Raw genomic sequence first — 18598 nt, 5'->3', positions numbered from 1 at the left:
ATATGGGACTAACTTCATACACTCCTCACACTTGCAATATGATGCGTGAGCATCTTTCTTATTTTTTCCTAGTGAATTTACATTTAATTTGTTGAGTTTAATCAAGAATTAATTATCTTTTAGCCACTATGGATGCTACTTTGAGTCTAGTACAATTCTGTTTATTTTAGGTAGCATTCGATTGGATTTGATGGAGCTTTCACAGAAAAAGAGAAGAAGGCTATATAGGGTAGAAATGGCTTAGAGGATGGAGAGGAAGCTTGCACAAATGGAATCAGCACAAGAATTAAAGGAGATGACAGCGAGGAGCGACGCGTGCGCGTACCTGATGCATGCGCGTGATTTGGAGATTTGCTCAGCGATGTATGCGCGTACCTGACGCGTACGCGTGACACGCGAAGAAGACCATCGACACACGCGTATGCGTGACATGCACCAAGTGCAGAAAACGCAGAAAATGCTTATTATTTAATTAATTCTGATTTAAACTTTATTTTTATTTTAAAATAGGAAAAGATATTATTTTAGTTTTAGAAAATAGATTTTTAAATTAATTAGGATTAGATATAAAAGAGAAAATAATAAACTTCTCTTCTGGAGGAATTGGATCCCAACATTAGTTCACTTTTCATTCCACCTCAGCCCAATTTACAACCCTTATTTTCTCTCTGAACCATGAGCAACTAAACCTCCACTGTTAAGGTTAGGAGCTCTGTCGATTGTATGGATTGATTCTATTATTTTTCTATTTTAATTCATGTACTGATTTATAATTTAAGAATTGTTTTCGTTCTTTATCTTATGAATTTGGGTGGAACGGAAGTATGACCCTCTTTCTAATTGAGTTCTTGTATAACTTGGAAAAGCTTTTTACTTGAACAATAGCTTGAAAACATATTCTCCTAAATTTCAAATTATCTGGACTTAACGGGATACGTGACATATAATCCTTTTATATTTGGGTAATTAGAATTTCTGTGGCATATAAACTAGAATTGAACTTCGCCCTCTAATTGGAATTAAGTGACCAAGGAATTGGCAGTCGATGAATTTTAGAGGAGACTAGAAAGGTCTAATGAATTAGGGTTTAGTCACATATAGTTTGCCATGAATTAAATCTTGCATGATTAAAATAAATTAATAAGAAAAGTCAATCCAAAAAATAGATAACTCTGAAATCTTAACTGTTTCTCCAAATATATTTCATAACCTGTTTACTGCTTGCTTTGTTAAATTTCTGAATTATTGTTTAATGCTTTTGAATACCAAAACACTCTTTTCTGTTTGTCTAACTAAGTAAATTAATCAACCATTGTTGCTTAATCCATCAATCCTCGTGGGATCGACCCTCACTCACGTGAGATATTACTTGGTACGACCTGGTGCACTTGCCGGTTAGTTTGTAGTTAGAAATTACCGCACCAAATTTTTGGCGCCGTTGCTGGGGATTGATAGTGATTAACAACTATTAGTTGTTTGATTACTTAGATTAGGCGTTTTAGTTTTAATTTTATTTAATTTTTACTTTAGTATTATTGAATATATATATATATATAGCACTAATATTTTTCTTAATTTCTGAATTTAAGTTTGGTGTTTCCTAGTTAGTCTTATTTTAATTTTTCTTATTTAATATGCCTAATAATTTCGAAATTTTTTTGTTCTATTTTAATAAGTAATTTTTGAATTTTAGAGTTATTTTTTTTAGTATCTTTTATTTTATTTCTTTTACACAGGTTACCTCACTGGGAATTCTCTACATTCTGACGTAGAGATTCTCATCTTTTTTTGTTTTCCGTTTGTTTATGCACAGGAACAGAGACAAGGAACATCTCTTAGACCTTGATCTTGAACCTGAAAAAACTTTCAGACGACGTTTGCAAGGCTGCAGAATCCACTATGGATCCTAATAATGCTGTTAATGCCAATGTGGAAAATCCGAATGGGAATGATCAACAAAGGAGAGTGCTTGGCTCTTACTCTGCTCCTACTGCAGATCTTTATGGAAAAAGCATTGTGATGCCTCCTATAGCTGCGAACAACTTTGAGTTGAAGCCACAATTGGTCACCCTGGTGCAACAAAACTGCCAGTATCATGGTCTTCCCCACGAAGACCCAAATCAATTTATCTCTAATTTTCTGCAGATTTGTGATACTGTGAAGACAAATGGAGTGAACCCTGTGGTGTACAAACTCATGCTCTTCCCGTTTACTCTGAGGGATGGAGCAAAGCTATGGTTAGATTCCCAACCCAAGTAGAGTTTGGATACTTGGGACAAAGTTGTTACTGAGTTTCTTACTAAATTTTTTCCACCAAAGAAGCTGACTAAACTTAGGGTGGAGGTTCAGACCTTTAGGCAGAAGGATGGTGAAACTCTTTATGAAGCTTGGGAGAGGTACAAGCTACTGACTAGGCAATGCCCTCCGGACATGTTCTCCAAATGGACCCAACTAGACATCTTTTATGAAGGCTTGGGAGAAATGTCCAAGATGTGCTTAGATAATTCTGCAGGTGGTTCATTGCACAAGAAGAAGACACCGGAGGAGACTATTGAGCTGATTGAATTGGTTGCTAGTAACCAATATTTATACTCATCTAACAGGAATCCTGTGAACTCTGAGGGTCCTCAGAAGAAGGGTGTTATGGAAGTAGAAGCTCTTAATGCTATTCTCGCTCAGAACAAGCTTATGTCTCAGCAAATAAATCTATTTACTCAGCAGATGGGTGGCATGCAAGTCTCAGCTATCAACACCTAAAATCCACCTCAAGAGACCTCATATGACATGACAGATAATTTTGTGCAAAATGATAATTATGATTATGCTCAATCCTCTTCTGAACAGGTCAATTACATGAGGAGTGGTCCTAGAAATTCCAACAATGATTCATATTCTCAGACCTACAATCAGGGGTGGAGAAATCATCCAAATTTTGGGTGGAGGGACCAACCTCAGAAACATCAGAATTTCAACAATAATTCTCAAGGCGGCTTCCAACAGAACAATCACAATAACCGCCAATTTCAATCTCATCAACAACAACCACCTCCGCAGGCAAATTCTAAATCCCAAGAAGATTCTAATTGGGAGATGATGAGGAGTTTTATGAAGGAAACCAGAGCATCAATCAAGAATTTGGAGATTCAGATGGGTCAAATAGCCACAAAAGTTAATGCAATTGATCAGAGGACCACTAATAGCCTTCCTGGTAACACCATTCTAATTCCAAGAGAGGAATGCAAGGCTATCACCTTGATAAGTGGACAAGTGACAAGTATGGAAGTACAAGTTAATGAGGAGCCAGTTGAAAAAAAAGCTACAAAGGAGAAGAAGGAAAAAGTAGAGCACGCCCCTCCAAAGCGTGCGGACAACCCATTCCCAGACTCTCTTGACACTTATCCTACATTGCCAAAGGCTCCTGAGTACAAGCCTAAAATGCCATATCCTCATAGATTTCAAAAGGAGACCAAGGACAAACAGTTTTCAAAGTTCTTGGAAGTCTTCAGAAAGTTGCAAATCGATATTCCTTTTGCTGAGGTTTTAGAACAAATGCCTATCTATGTCAAGTTCATGAAGGAGCTGTTGTCAAAGAAAAAGCCTTTAAGGGGAGATGAGACAGTGGTCTTGACTAAGGAATGTAGTGCCATAATTCAGAATAACTTGCCAAAGAAGATGCCAGTTCCACGGGGATTTCAAATTCCATGCACCATTGGGAGCACAACCTTTGAGAAAGCCCTATGTGATCTGGGGGCAAGCATAAATCTAATGCCCTTGTCTGTGATGAAGAAGCTGCAAATCCAAGAGGCACAGCCCACAAGGATAGCATTATAGATGGCAGACAAATCTATGAAGCCTGCATACAGATTAGTGGAGAATATCTTGGTCAAAGTGGGTAAGTTCTTCCTCCCAGTAGATTTTGTGATTCTTGACACAGTGGAGGATGAGAATGCCTCTGTAATTCTAGGAAGACCATTCCTAGCCACTGGAAGAACTCTGATTGATGTGGAAGAAGATGAATTAGTGCTTAGAGTGCATAATGAGCAACTGGTCTTTCATGTCTTCAAAGATATACATTCAGCAGGTGAAGAAGAGAGGTGCATGCAGACTAAGCTTATCGATCCAAACCTTCAAAAACCCCTGATGATGCACCACAGAATCTGCAGCTCAAACCTCCCTTGGTGACAATCAACAAACTTCTCCCTGACATCAAACCTAAGTTTGGTGTTGGGAATACATCATCCACCAAGGGAGAGGGTCCTAAAAAGAAAGTACCCAGAGGATGGAAAAACAAAAATATCCCCACTGAAGATTTCTCCCCAGGAATGAAAGTAGTATTGACTCGAAATCCAATGTGGATTTATACAGTAAAGTGAATCCTTTCTCTGGAGCATATTGAGCTACTTTATGGAGACACAGGAAAGAAGTTCAAAGTAAGGGGTGAAGAGCTGAGCCCCTATGATCCTCCTCCTTAGAGGAGCTGACCGTCAAGCTAGTGACGGTAAAGAAACGCTTGTCGGGAAGTAACCCGATAATTTCGTATCCTTAGTTATTTTTTGTAGTAGTGATTTTCTTATTTATTTTATTTTTATTGAGTTTTTACTGTTTTTCTTTCGTTTTACGTGTGTTCTGATCATGCAGCTATTTTATAACAGGAACCGAACACTTCGAAAAAAAATGAGCACACGACGTGCGAGCGTTTACGACGCATACGCGTCATATGTGTGTGCGTGAAAAATAAAAATTGAATAGAGAGTTGGGCAACAGTGGTGCTGGTGGCGTGCCTTGCGCACAAGCGAGTCCACGCGTACGCGTCGCTTGCGTTTTCACCAGTCCACGCGTACCCGTGACCCTGAAAATCGGCGTCAATGAGTGTTTGAGTAGAGAGTTGTGATGGCTTGGGCTGGAATTTTTCTAGAGGCACAAACTTGATCACGCGTACGCATCCCTGACGCGTGCGCTTCCTTTCCACAAATGGCCATCCACGCGTGCGCGTGAATGACGCGCACGCGTCATATGAGAATTTTGGTTCCCAGACCACGCGAACAGAGAGTTGTGTGTGCGCGCGGCCACTTTCGCGCGATTTGCACAAACCAGAGGCATGCGTACGCGTGCCAGACGCTTACGCGTCGCATGCGCCGCACAACTCCACTAGTGTGCCGCCCAGTTTTGATTTTCAAATCCTAAATTCTCTCTTGTTCTTTTATCCTTTTATTCTTCTTTCATCATACTATTTTTTTATGTCTTTTTTTATATCCTTCTCTGTTTTCAGTTCTTCTTTGCTTGAGGATAAGCAAACCTTTAAGTTTGGTGTTGTCGCTTCGCTTACGGCTTTTCTATGGGACCAAAGGGAGGCGAATCATCTTCACTGAGGAGCATAGCCGGAGGAATGAGATGGCCACCAACATAACTGAGGTGGTTGAGTTCCTTTCGTTCTATATTCCTTCCCGTTCTTACTATGTTATGTTCCGGTTTTCTGCTATTTTGTCTCGTTTATTGCATGATCCTTTATTAGATAAATTCCTAAGTTCTAGTTTAGTTCTACTATTTTGAAATTTTCTGTTATTTGCTTTACTGTTGAAAGGTGCCTCATGTATTGCCCACTGAGCTTGAAATCAAAAAGAAAGAAGAAAAGATGTAGTGCATGAGAAATTGAGTTTAATTTTTAGAGTAGTCTCATTTATTCAAATGTGGTGGTATTTTCTATGACTCTGAATGCATGACATGAATAGTGCATATTTGAATTTGAATCAAAGAATGTTGATGTACAAGGAACAAGAATTTAGAGAACTATTATGAAGTCTCTGCAATAAGTAAAAGTTTAATCCTTGAAGCAAAAGAAACAGCAAAGAAAAAAAATAGAAAAAAAAAGGAGATATAAAAGCAAGGTCTAAGGCTCTGAGCATCAATGACTAGGGAGGTCAGACATTATTAAAAGCTCAAAGAGTTGTTTCCCCAGTCATATGCTTGTGGTGTTCTTGTGTCAAGTAATCCTTGAGACAAAACATTTAGAGTTGAGATCAATTGCAATTAACAGAGTATGCCAAAGGCTTTGAGCACCACTGTCTGGGAGTAACTAAAAGGAATATCATAACTTAAAGAGAGTTTCTCAGTTAAGTGCTTGTGGTGTTTCTGTGTCAAGTGAAGCTTGAGACAAAACATTTAAAGTCATGGCTAGGCTCAAGGTGCAAAGCACCAAAGAAAAGAGAATCAAAGAAAATTTGCTGTGTTCAAGGATTTAACTGAAATATAAAGATCAAAGAATTCATAATATAATCCGGATTCTAATTCCAAATGACATTGACATTCCTCTGACTCAAAGGAAAGTGAGATGCCAAAACTGTTCAGAATTGCAATAGATAAATCCCACTTTAAGAAGAGACATGAGCATAATTGAACTCTCACTTCTCATGTAAATTCACATCTTAACCTTGTATTAGATTTAGTTGCTTGAGGACAAGCAACAATTCAAGTTTGGTGTTGTCATGTGTGAGCATCTTTCCTATTTTTTCCTAGTGAATTTGCATTTAATTTGTTGAGTTTAATCAAGATTTAATTATCTTTTAGCCACTATGGATGCTACTTTGAGTCTTGTGCAATTCTGTTTATTTTAGGTAGCATTTGGTTGGATTTGATGGAGCTTCCGCAGAAAAAGAGAAGAAGACTATATAGGGCAGGATTGGCTTAGAGGATGGAGAGAAAGCTTGCACAAATGGAATCAGCATAAGAATTAAAGGAGATGACCAGCGAGGAGCGACGCGTGCGCGTGCCTGACGCGTGCGCGTGATTTGGAGATTTGCACAGCGACGCATGCGCGTACCTGACGCGTACGCGTGACATGCGAAGAAGACCATCGATGCGTACGTGTGACATGCGCCAAGTGCAGAAAATGCAGAAAACGTTGATTATTTAATTAATTCTGATTTAAACTTTATTTTTATTTTAAAATAGGAAAAGATATTATTTTAGTTTTAGAAAATAGATTTTTAAATTCCTTAGGATTAGATATAAAAGAGAAAAGAAACTTCTCTTCTGGGGGAATTGGATCCCAACATTAGTTCACTTTTCATTCCACCTCAGCCCAATTTACAATCCTTATTTTCTCTCGGAATCATGAGCAACTAAACCTCCACTGTTAAGGTTAGGAGCTCTGTCGATTGTATGGATTGATTCTATTATTTTTCTATTTTAATTCATGTACTGATTTATAATTTAAGAATTGTTTTCGTTCTTTATCTTATGAATTTGGGTGGAACGGAAGTATGACCCTCTTTCTAATTGAGTTCTTGTATAACTTGGAAAAGCTCTTTACTTGAACAAAATCTTGAAAACATATTCTCCTAAATTTCAAATTATCTGGACTTAACGGGATACGTGACATATAATCCTCTTATATTTGGGTAATTAGGATTTCTGTGGCATATAAACTAGAATTGAACTTCACCCTCTAATTGGAATTAAGTGACCAAGGAATTGGCGGTTGATGAATTTTAGAGGAGACTAGAAAGGTCTAAGGAATTAGGGTTTAGTCACATATAGTTAGCCATGAATTAAATCTTGCATGATTAAAATAAATTAATAAGAAAAGTCAATCCGAAAAATAGATAGCTCTGAAACCTTAATTGTTTCTCCATACATATTTCACAACCTGTTTACTGCTTGCTTTGTTAAATTTCTGAATTATTGTTTAATGCTTTTGAATACCGAAACACTCTTTTCTGTTTGTCTATCTAAGTAAATTAATCAACCATTGTTGCTTAATCCATCAATCCTCGTGAGATCGACCCTCACTCACCTGAGGTATTACTTGGTACGATCCGGTGCAGTTGCCGGTTAGTTTGTGGTTAGAAATTACCGCACCACAATATTAACAATCTCTCCCTCAAGTGTGAGCCTCCACATCAAGCATCAACTCTCCCTCTTTCTAGCTCCTCCACCATGAGTATTCGTCCATCACACCTCCGCACCACACCGCTAGCCACGCCGCCCGGACCACCTTTGCCAGGAAGAATTTTGATGTTTCACCTTGAATACTCCTTAAACCAGACCGATTAAACCATCGGCTCTGGTACCACTTTGGTAGCTTCAGCAACTCATAGGTATCATTCTTAAGCAAGGACTTCATTTCTTCAAGCCATTGAGTTTTGCTTTCATCTTTAATAGCATCTCCAAAGCATTCAGATTCTCCCCCATCAGTCAACAAAACAAACTCATGTGGAGAGTACCTTGATGAAGGCTTCCTCTCTCTTGTAGACTTTCTGAGTGCATTTGCAGAAATTTCCAAAGCTGGTTGTTCATTTGGATCATCATCACCAACTTCATCAAGAATCGGATCAACTATTCCATCTTCACCTACACTTGTATCATGCTCATTATTTTGAGCTTTAACTCTACTATCTTCCACCATAGGCATAGAGGGAGTAATATCCAAGTCAGAAAAATTATCACTAGGCTGAACCATTGGCTTCTCAGCATTATCAATATCCTTCAATGTTTGGTCTTCAACAAAGATAACATCTCTACTCCGAATCACCTTCTTGCTAACAGGATCATAAAACCTGTAACCAAACTCATCCATGCCATAGCCAATAAAAATACACTGCCTAGTCTTTACATCAAGCTTAGATCTATCATCTTTGGGAATATGAACAAAAGCTTTACATCCAAAGACTCTTAAATGATCATAAGAAACATCTTTACCTGACCATACCTTCTTTGGAACTTCAAATTGCAAGGAAATACATGGTGTCCGGTTTAAGACATGAACAACAGTGCTCAAAACTTCACCCCAAAAGGATTTTGCCAATCCAGACTATGGCAACAAACACCTAACTCTTTCAACCAATGTTCTATTCATTCTTTCAGCCAAGCCATTCAACTGAGGAGTCTTCGGAGGAGTCTTCTGATGTCTTATACCATGCTCTTTACAATAAGCATCAAATGGACCTGAGTACTCACCACCATTATTAGTACGAATGCATTTCAACTTCTTCCCAGTTTCTCTTTCAACAGAAGCTTGAAATTGCTTGAACACATTCAAAACTTGATCTTTGGTCTTCAAAGTGTAAACCCATAGTTTTCTAGAATAGTCATCAATAAAGGTTACAAAATAGATAGACTCTCCAAGTGTTCTTGTCTTCATCGGCCCACATACATCAGAATGCACCAAGTCAAGTATCTCCGGCTTCCTTGAAGGTGGATAACTCTTGAAAGAAATCCTGTTTTGTTTTCCAGCAAAGCAATGGTTGCACTTTCTCACTCATATGACATAATCTCTTATGCCATATATCAGTTCCATCAACAAACTAAGTAGCATTAACAACATCTTTCACAATATTTGCTTGAGTTAAATAAAGAGTAGAGTGTCGTGTACCTCTAGCAACGACCATGGAACCCTTGGTGAGCTTCCAACTATCACGAAAGAATGAACTATCCAAGTCTTCATCATACAACTTACCAACAAAAAGTAAGTTTAACCAAATATCTGGAATATGCTTCACACGTTTCAAAGTTAACTTGGTACCATTGGAGGTTTTTAAGCAAACTTGTCCAACACTGGCACATTTTGCAACAGTTTGATGAGCTATTTTCACATTATCAAAATCACCAGGAGTATAAGATGTAAACAAATCCCTCCTAGATGTAACATGAATAGAAGCACCACTATCAATCACCCAGCTATTGCTATTATTAATAAGGTTAACAGATTCAAACTCCTCAACAACAAGAAAATCATCATGAGTTACATTAACCTTGTCTTCATTGCTATCATCATCTTTATTTTTGCTCTTGTCTTTACTTGCCTTAGCTTTCTCCTTCTTTAGCTGCCAACAAAATTTCTTCACATGTCCCTTTTGACCACAATGATGACATTCAATATTTTTATACTTTCCTCGAGACTTGCTTCTGCTTTGATATCTACTTTTAGGACCTCAACTTTTGTTTCTCCTCCTAGAATCAGAAACAAGAACATCTGAATGTGTAATCGATGTACCTTGTGACTTTCTTCTCATTTCTTCATTCAAAATACTGCTCTTGGTAAGATCCATAAAGATTACACCATCAGGAGCAGAATTGGACAATGACATTCTAAGAATTTCCCACGAGTCTAGTAAGGAGTCAAGAAGTAACAATCCTTGAACCTCTTCATCAAATTTGATACCCATAGAAGATAACTGATTCATTATTCCTTGGAAGTTATTCAAGTGATCTGTCATTGATGTCCCATCTGTATATTTCAAAGCCAACAACTGCTTTATAAAAAATATCTTGTTATTCCCAGTTTTCCGAGCATACAACTGTTCAAGCTTAATCCAAAGGGTTCGAGCATGTGTCTCTCCAATAATATGGTTCAACACATTATTGTCAACACCCTGCTTCTCTGTACTAAAAACTGGTTGATGAAAATTCTTAATATAAAGCAAATCTTCCATCTTTGACTTTCACAAATCATAATTAGAATCATTAAGAGTGATCATCCTACTAGTATTAGTATTAGCTTCCATTGTTCACAGAATCACAAGCCCAGAAAAATACTAAGAAGCTCTGATGCCGGTATGTTGGGCCAACTGTAGAGAGCTCTTGACCACTGGAGAGACTTCGGGAAGGAATCAAGCGAGAGAATATAAGATGAGAAAACACCACATCCAACTTAAAACCTTAAGGTAGTAAGTTAATGGGTCTTTCATCTTATAAACTCCTCACTCTTTCTTGCTTTCTTTGATGTGGGACTAACTTCATACCCTCCTTACACTTGCAACATTAACAATCTCTCCCTCAAGTGTGAGCCTCTACATCAAGCATCAACTCCCCCAGTATGAAAGATTAATATTGAAGCACTCACGACACAATATCCAACACAAGAATAATATAGAAGCACTCACAATACAATATGGCAGCAACTATGAACAAGCAAATATAGCAAGTAAAGCAATAACAAGAACATACCGAGATTTTAACGTGAGAAACCCCCTCAATGTGAGAGGTAAAAACCATGAGTCGTCCAGACCAATGAAATAGCTCCACTATAATCAAATAAGATATAAGAGAGTCTCAAACAAAGTACAAAAATGTACATATAACCAGCCAAAATATCAAAGCACCAAAGCTTACAAATGAGAAGCAAGAAGTTGAAAAATACCAAAAAACAAAGTTGTTGTTCGAAGCCTATTTCTCCCTCTGCAAACTTCCAATTAAAATCTCCACCATTCAGAATGAAGAACAAAACAAGAAGAATCTATAGTTCAAAGTTCACGTCGATCTCACGGTGAAAGAAAGAGAAACTGCTATTCAAAGAATGCTGCTCTGTGTAAAATTGGAAAACCTATTTTCTCTCTTGTGAAGCCAATTTCTCCCACTAAAAACTTTCAATTAGAATCTCCACCATCCAAAATGAAGAACAAGATGCGAGAAATACACAGTTCAAATTTCAAGCCGATCCAACGGTGAATGAATGAAAAAATTCCATTTGAAATTTATTGCTTTGCATAAAAATGAGAATTTTGTTTTCCCTCTTCTCTCTCACTTTGTGGCTACTCTCTCACTCTCAAAATTGACCCCCAAAAATCTAATTAGGGTAGAGACACAAGGGTGCAAGAATACACTCCCAAAAAATTGGGCTTGGATCTCACAAAGGAGAGAAAAAAATCCAACAAATAGATGATCCCCATTCTCATCAGTTGCATTACACAAATTGCATCTATTGTGCTCTTGATTTAATATCTTCATTTTACACAAACAATCCTAATTGCTAATTCTTCCCACCAACACGAACTATACCAATAGCTTAATCTTTTAAGAAACTAATCCTCTCCACACTTTGGTCGTGAAATTATAGCTTGAAACTCTTATGGGATTATACTATCTTGTACCACCTACACTAAAGATTTTGCTAAGTAACTTCTAAACTTATCATGTTTTCAGATTACCCTATCATCTCTCCTTCTAACTTAGGCATGGCAAAATTCTCCAGCGAAACGGGTATCCGCAGAAATTTATCCGCCGAAGACCGGATATAGGGGCAGTTTTCACCCGTGGGGGCTGGGGCGGGGACCCGTTTATTATACGGGGCGGAGGTGGGGATAGAGGTCCCTACCCCATGAAGATCCATTTATTTTCTGTATATATAAAATTACTCAAATGTCCCTATCATATATATAATGAATTGTTGAAGGCCCTACTGCAGAACCCTAATCCCTTCGAGGCTCCCTCCTCCCTTGGTTCCCTCTTCTCAGCGTCTCTCAAGGCTCAACCTTTAACAAAGAACAAACTGTTACCCTCTCCTCTCACCGGTGATCACCTCCCAGTCGTCTGCCACCTCCTATCTGACCGGCATTGCCGCCTGACCTAGCTGAGGAAGAAGCGTTGCCGTCTTTTCCCTCGTCATCGCCAGAGTTCCTCTTTGCCGCCAAAGTTCCTCCTCACCGCTAGAGTCCCCTTGCGTCTAGAGCTTCCTTGCGACCAGTGTTATTCCTCGCTGCCGTCCAGAGCGTCTTGCTGTCCAGAGCCTCTTCTCGGTAAGTCAAGGTTTTTTTTTTAATTTTCGTTTACTTTGATGTGATTATGTGCCTTTGGTTCTGAAATTTTGTGATTTAATGTGATTTTTTGTTATTAATGTGATTATATTTCTGAGATTTCTTGTTATTAGTGTGATTATATTTATGAGATCTGTGATTTCTAAGATTTTCTTTGATTATATTTATGAGATTTCTTGTTATTTATGTAATTATATTTATGAGATTTTGTGATTTCTAATAAATTATATACAATACTATTTTTTCATATTATTGACTTATTCTTGATTTATTTTATGATTTTAACTTTTGATTGTGTTCTTTTTTATGTAGGATTCAAACAAATCGAAATCTACCATCAATACCAATATTCATGAAAAAAAGCTTGAGGATTATACAATGTGATGAATTATGTTTTGTAGTTTTTGGATATGTTTAGTAGTTTGATTGTTTTATAAATATATTTGATATTAAATGTTAGTTGTTGTTAATGTCTTTGGAGACTATGGACATGATGTTTGTAATGACAACATAGGATTATTTAATTTTTTTTCATTTTTTTCAATTTCTTTTATTTTTTTATTTTTTAAAAATTCGTGGATATCCGTAGAGTCCCGGTCCCCGGCGGATACGGAGTCCCTGTTACCCGTCGCGGAGACGAGACAAGGACGGGGATGGGGACTGAATATGGAGGCGGGGTAGGGGGCGGGGGCATGTTCCCATCCCGTGGGTACCGGTTGCCATGCCTATTCTAACCACACAATTTAATAATAAAACAAACTCCGCTAGAAAGACAATAAAAAATCTAAACAATGTGAACAATGGGCTGCAGATTTATCCCAATATATGAAAAAATAAAAGAGTAAAGTATCGTTTTTATCCTCCAACATTCGGGATAAGTTCCAAAATTGTCCCTAACGTTTAAATTGCCCTATTTAAGTCCTCCAATGTTCCCAAATTGGCCCAATGTTATCCTGTCGTTAGGGATCTGTTAACAGAATTGACGGTGGGACAAAATTGTGATGATTTTGAAACGTTAGGGACTTAAATAGGACGAAAACATTGGAGATAAAAATAATACATAAAAATAAATTTTAATTTTGTCCTTCAATAATATCAATTTTTTACGGTACATAGTTATTCAATTATTTTTTAACCACATCTAAGTAAATTAAACTTAATCACATTACTTTTATTCTAAATAAATTTATTTTTTTTATAATTTTACTCTTAAATATTTTTACTCATCATAAAATATTTGTAGAATGACTAGTATAAATGATATATATACAATAAAGTATAAATTGTATCTTTTATTTCTAATGTATCGAAATTCTTTAGTGTTTAAGGGTAAAAATCTTTAAAAGTAAAATTATATATAAATTTTTTTAGAATAAAAGTAATGTGATTAAGTATAATTTACTTAAATGTGATTAAAAATAATTGAATAACTATGTACCGTAAAAAGTTGATATTATTGAAGGATAAAATTAAAATTTATTTCTATATATCGTTTTTGTCTTCAACGTTTTCGTCCTATTTATGTTCCTAACGTTTCAAAATTATCTCAATTTTGTTTCGCCGTTAATTTCGTTAACAGATCCCTAACGGCAGGACAATATTGAGCCAATTTTAAAACATTAGGGACTTAAATATGACGATTCAAATGTTAGGGACAACTTTGGGACATACCCTAAACATTGGGGACAAAAACGATACTTTACTCAAAATAAAAAACACTCCACAAATTACCTAAATAAAAAATTTCACTTGATTATTCCAAAAAAATAACCATCTCAAACCCTAATTTACCAAAGCATTTCACTCCATACCCTCTTCCTTCCCAACCGGTCCGGCTGCCACCTCCACCTTCATCAATAATTATCCCACTTCACTATCGGTGCTTGGCTTGCCACACGCTGCCAACAGTGTCCCTCACCCCTACTAAAAATAATCATCCACTTAAGGATAAAAATAATCATCCGCATACCTAATGAATTGAACATCTAACATATTTTAATTATATATAACTAAACCCAATCCAATCAAAATAATCATCTACATAAGAATTAAAATAAGGTTAAATTACACAATTAGTCCCTACACTTTCGGTGAAATTGCAAATTAGTCCCTACACTTTAAAAGTTTATAATTGGGTCCCTAAAGAGAATTAAAATTTGTAATTTAATCCCTACCATTCAAAAAGTGTTTGATTTAACAGAATATTTTTAGAATATTCTCTATTTTGAACATGTGAGCTGCACATGTTTGATAACAGGGACCAATTTGTAATTTTAGTGAAAGTATGGGGACCAACTGTGTAATTTAACCATTTGAAGAGACCAAAAACTCTCTAGGCTATCTGAACCTACCTCGTCCCTTCTCAACTCTCTCACTCTCACTTTCTCACTTTCTAAAACGACACCCCAACCCCACCACTCTCTATCTCTCACCTCAGTTCACCGTCGCTATGCTGGATCCACCGCATTTGTGCTCACGAGTTGGGTCTCGCCTCCTTCCTCCATCTCGCCTCTCTCATCCGACAACTTTTTCTTCTTTTCCAATCCCAATATTGAACACCGACGATAAATGGAAGAGAACAATTCCAATCCCAAGCATGCTCAAAGCGAACAATTCAATGTCTAAGAAAAAAAATAGCAACAAATCAACACAAAAATAGCAACTCAATTTATTAGTGAATCTGGCGCGGTGATGGAGGCGAGAGGCACGACGATGGTGAGGCGAGGTGAGAGACAGAGAGCGTTGGGGTTAGGGTGCCATTTTGAAAAGTGAGAAAGTAAGAGTGAGAGAGTTGGGGAGGGGTGGGGTGGATTCAGATAGCCTAAGAAATTTTTGGTCATTTTCAAATGGTTAAATTACACGGTTGGTCCCCATACTTTTACTAATGTTGTAAATTGGTCCCTATTGCAAACATGTGCAGGTCACATGTTTAAAATAGAGAATATGCTGAGAATATTCTGTTAAATCAAACACTTTTTGAACGGCGGGGACTAAATTACAAATTTTAATTCTCTTTAGGGACCCAATTACAAACTTTTAAAGTGTAGGGACCAATTTGCAATTTCACTAAAAGTATAGGGACCAACTGTGTAATTTAACCTTAAAATAACCATCTGCACACCTACTAAAATGACCATCACAAACTAACCATTGAAATAGAAAAAGAAGGAGATGAATGAATAAAAGAAATGTGACTAGAATACATTCGGGAAATATCTAAAGAATCACCGTCCACCATTAACACTGTCCCGTTGCAGCGGCATGCACGTGCTAGAATTTCTGTGGTACTTAGATCAGTTTGGGAAGACAAAGGTATACAACAACACGTGTGCGTACTTTGGGAACTCTCAACCTCCGGGGCCATGCCCGTGTCCGTTGAAGTAAGCATGGGGAAGCCTTGATGTTCTGATTGGGCGGCTGCAGAGTTCATCGGCCTTTGCTACAAAGGGAGGCTGCAGCGGCATCGGTAAGGACCAAAGAATGACGATGAGGATGTATGTTAGAGATTATGGTGAAATTAGGAATAATCGTATATAATGTAAATAAATTTAAATATTAATCCTAATTTTTTGAATTTTAAAATTTAAAATTAAATAATCTAATTTTTTTTTATTTTAATTTTACGCTTCTTTCTTAATCCATTGTTCATATAGTAATTCACAATTAACATTGTTTTCCATACTTTCTCGTAATAAGACATTGCATAATTCTTCTAGACCCCTAATTCCCACTTCCATAATTCTATACACCAATAAAAATTTCACACCAAAACTAATATATCCCAAAAACCACATTCTACTATATATGACTCTAGTTGGTTCGACACAAGAACAATTGAATAAAGATGTTCATTTTCTCTCATTTTGTATCCACATATCGTTTCAATATCTAATTATGTTTTTATCCCCTATTTCTTTCACCGTCCCCCTTATCATTTTATGTTTAATTTGATCATTTTTGAATTGCAAACTTCGTAAATTTGTCTAAGTACCAACCTCTCAAACTAGTATTTGTGACGCAATCATTATGTTTAGATCCAAGATGTTGTAAGAGCATATGATCTTCTTTTAAAGAGGATAATCCTCATCGAATAATAGTCAAATTTTTCACTAACGCATATCTAATTCCTAAGCCTTCCTTCTTTTTTGGAGCATGCACTATCTCTTATTTCACTAAAGACATCCTATGCTTTTCATCCTTTTTTTCCAAAAGATTTTATTTTTTTTGTAAAGCATTTATTTTATGCACAACAACTTTTAATATTGACAAAATATTCAATATTGACTTAATGAGAACCAATTGTTAAGAAATTTTCTTTCCATCTATCTTTGGTTTGTTTTTAACTTCTTCTATCATACGCTTTCATGTCTCAATTTTTTTCGGATTTGCACTAAAAAACAACTCTAGAGCCACATAAATACGTACATTTCTTTTTTTTTTTTTTTTACTATTTTTTTTCTTTATTTTTTTGTTACTCTTATTTTTCTTTGTTTTATTTTTTTTTCTTTGTTTGGTTCTTATTTAAAAAAAGAGAAAGAAGAAGAAACGAAAAAAGCAGAAGAAGATGCTGAAAATTAAAAACGAGGAAGAGACGAAAACTGAAAACAAACAAAAAAAAAGCGTAAGAAGAAGAAACTGTGTATACGTAATATACATTAAAGAGTTGAAACCCATTTTGGCCCTGAAATTTGGGCTCGGCCTTAATTTTGACTCTCAAATTTTTAGTTACCAAATTAATACCCTCAAATATTGGATCGTGCCTCACGTTTGCTCATGTAGTTATCTCCGTTAACGAAGAGCTGATGTGGCACGTTAAGTTGACACGGTGTGCATCTATGTAGCACCCAACTTGTCAGAATGAATGCGTGATGAGTGAATGATATGGCAAAAAGTTGTTTTCACTTGATTTGACTTCTCTGTATATGTTAAAACCCTAATTTGCATGGACTCATATTGAGTGAAAATAACTTTTACCACATCATTTACTCATCACACATCCATTCTGGCAAATTGAATGCCATGTAGATGCATACCGTGTCAACTTAACGTGTCACATCAGTTCTCAGTTAACGGAGATAACTATAGGGACAAACATGAGACACGATCCAATATTTAGGAGTGTTAATTAGATAACTAAAAATTTAAAAATTAAAATTGAGGCCAACTCCAAATTTCAGGGGTCAAGATGCTTTCAACTCAAACATTAAATATCGCATGTCGCATGATATGGTTTAAAAATGTGAAAAATATTACTAAAAAAGATACTTCATCACCATTTGTCCATTTCTGAGACAACTAAATCCTAATGACTTGGTATTTGTCTTTTTGTCTGGGATCTTTCGCATACCATTAGGGATGTCAATGGGGCGGGGCGGGGGCGGGGGATGCCTTCCTGCTCCCCGTCTCCGCCCCCAGAATTAATCCCCATCCCCATTCCCCGCGTTCCCCATATTCCCCGCAGGGCCCCATTCCCCATCCCCTTATATTTAACATTCATATGAAAATTATAGTAAAAAATATCAAAAAATAAAAAACAAACTACAAAATACTATTACAAACACACAAACATATCTTATCTAAAATTATAAGTTCAGAAATACAACATAGCAAATTATAATCCATAAAATAAAATCTTAAAATACAACTTCCATTCTAAAAAAAAGCAATAAGATATAGTCTTTAACATCAAGTATTCTTTGATGGTCAGCATACTCAGCAAGAAAAATTATAATTGCTTTAGATACATAGAAGGAGATAAAATCAAGCAACTATTTCAAAATCAAACCCTAATTATTTCAAAATTATAAACCCTATATGTCTAATTGTTTTAGATACATAAAAAGAGAGAAAATCAAAATTATACAACACAGTGAGTAGGGAAGACTGAATAATAGGGTTAGGATTTTTTTAATTGGTAAAATTACTAAAAAACCCACCTATGTTAGAAATAAAGTAAGGTTATTTAAGAAATTTCAAACATTCGGGGAATTATCGGGGATGGGGCGGAGATCCCCGCTCGGATCCCCGCGCCTGTCTCGGGGGAATTTTGCTCCCCATCCCCATCCCCA

General features: G+C 36.6%; 1 non-coding gene across 1 annotated transcript; it reads right to left on the bottom strand.

Moving 5' to 3' along the window:
- Positions 1–2328: 2328 nt before the first annotated feature.
- Positions 2329–2437, bottom strand: LOC112767888 (small nucleolar RNA R71). The gene has a single exon (XR_003185328.1). It is a non-coding gene; the product is annotated as a small nucleolar RNA R71 (small nucleolar RNA).
- Between the last annotated feature and the right edge of the window lie 16161 nt (positions 2438–18598).

Source organism: Arachis hypogaea, chromosome 17 (assembly GCF_003086295.3).
Source record: "Arachis hypogaea cultivar Tifrunner chromosome 17, arahy.Tifrunner.gnm2.J5K5, whole genome shotgun sequence".
Taxonomy (NCBI): Eukaryota; Viridiplantae; Streptophyta; class Magnoliopsida; order Fabales; family Fabaceae; genus Arachis; species Arachis hypogaea.
Note: the sequence above shows the minus strand (reverse complement) of the source record. Positions and strands in the feature narration are given on the sequence as shown.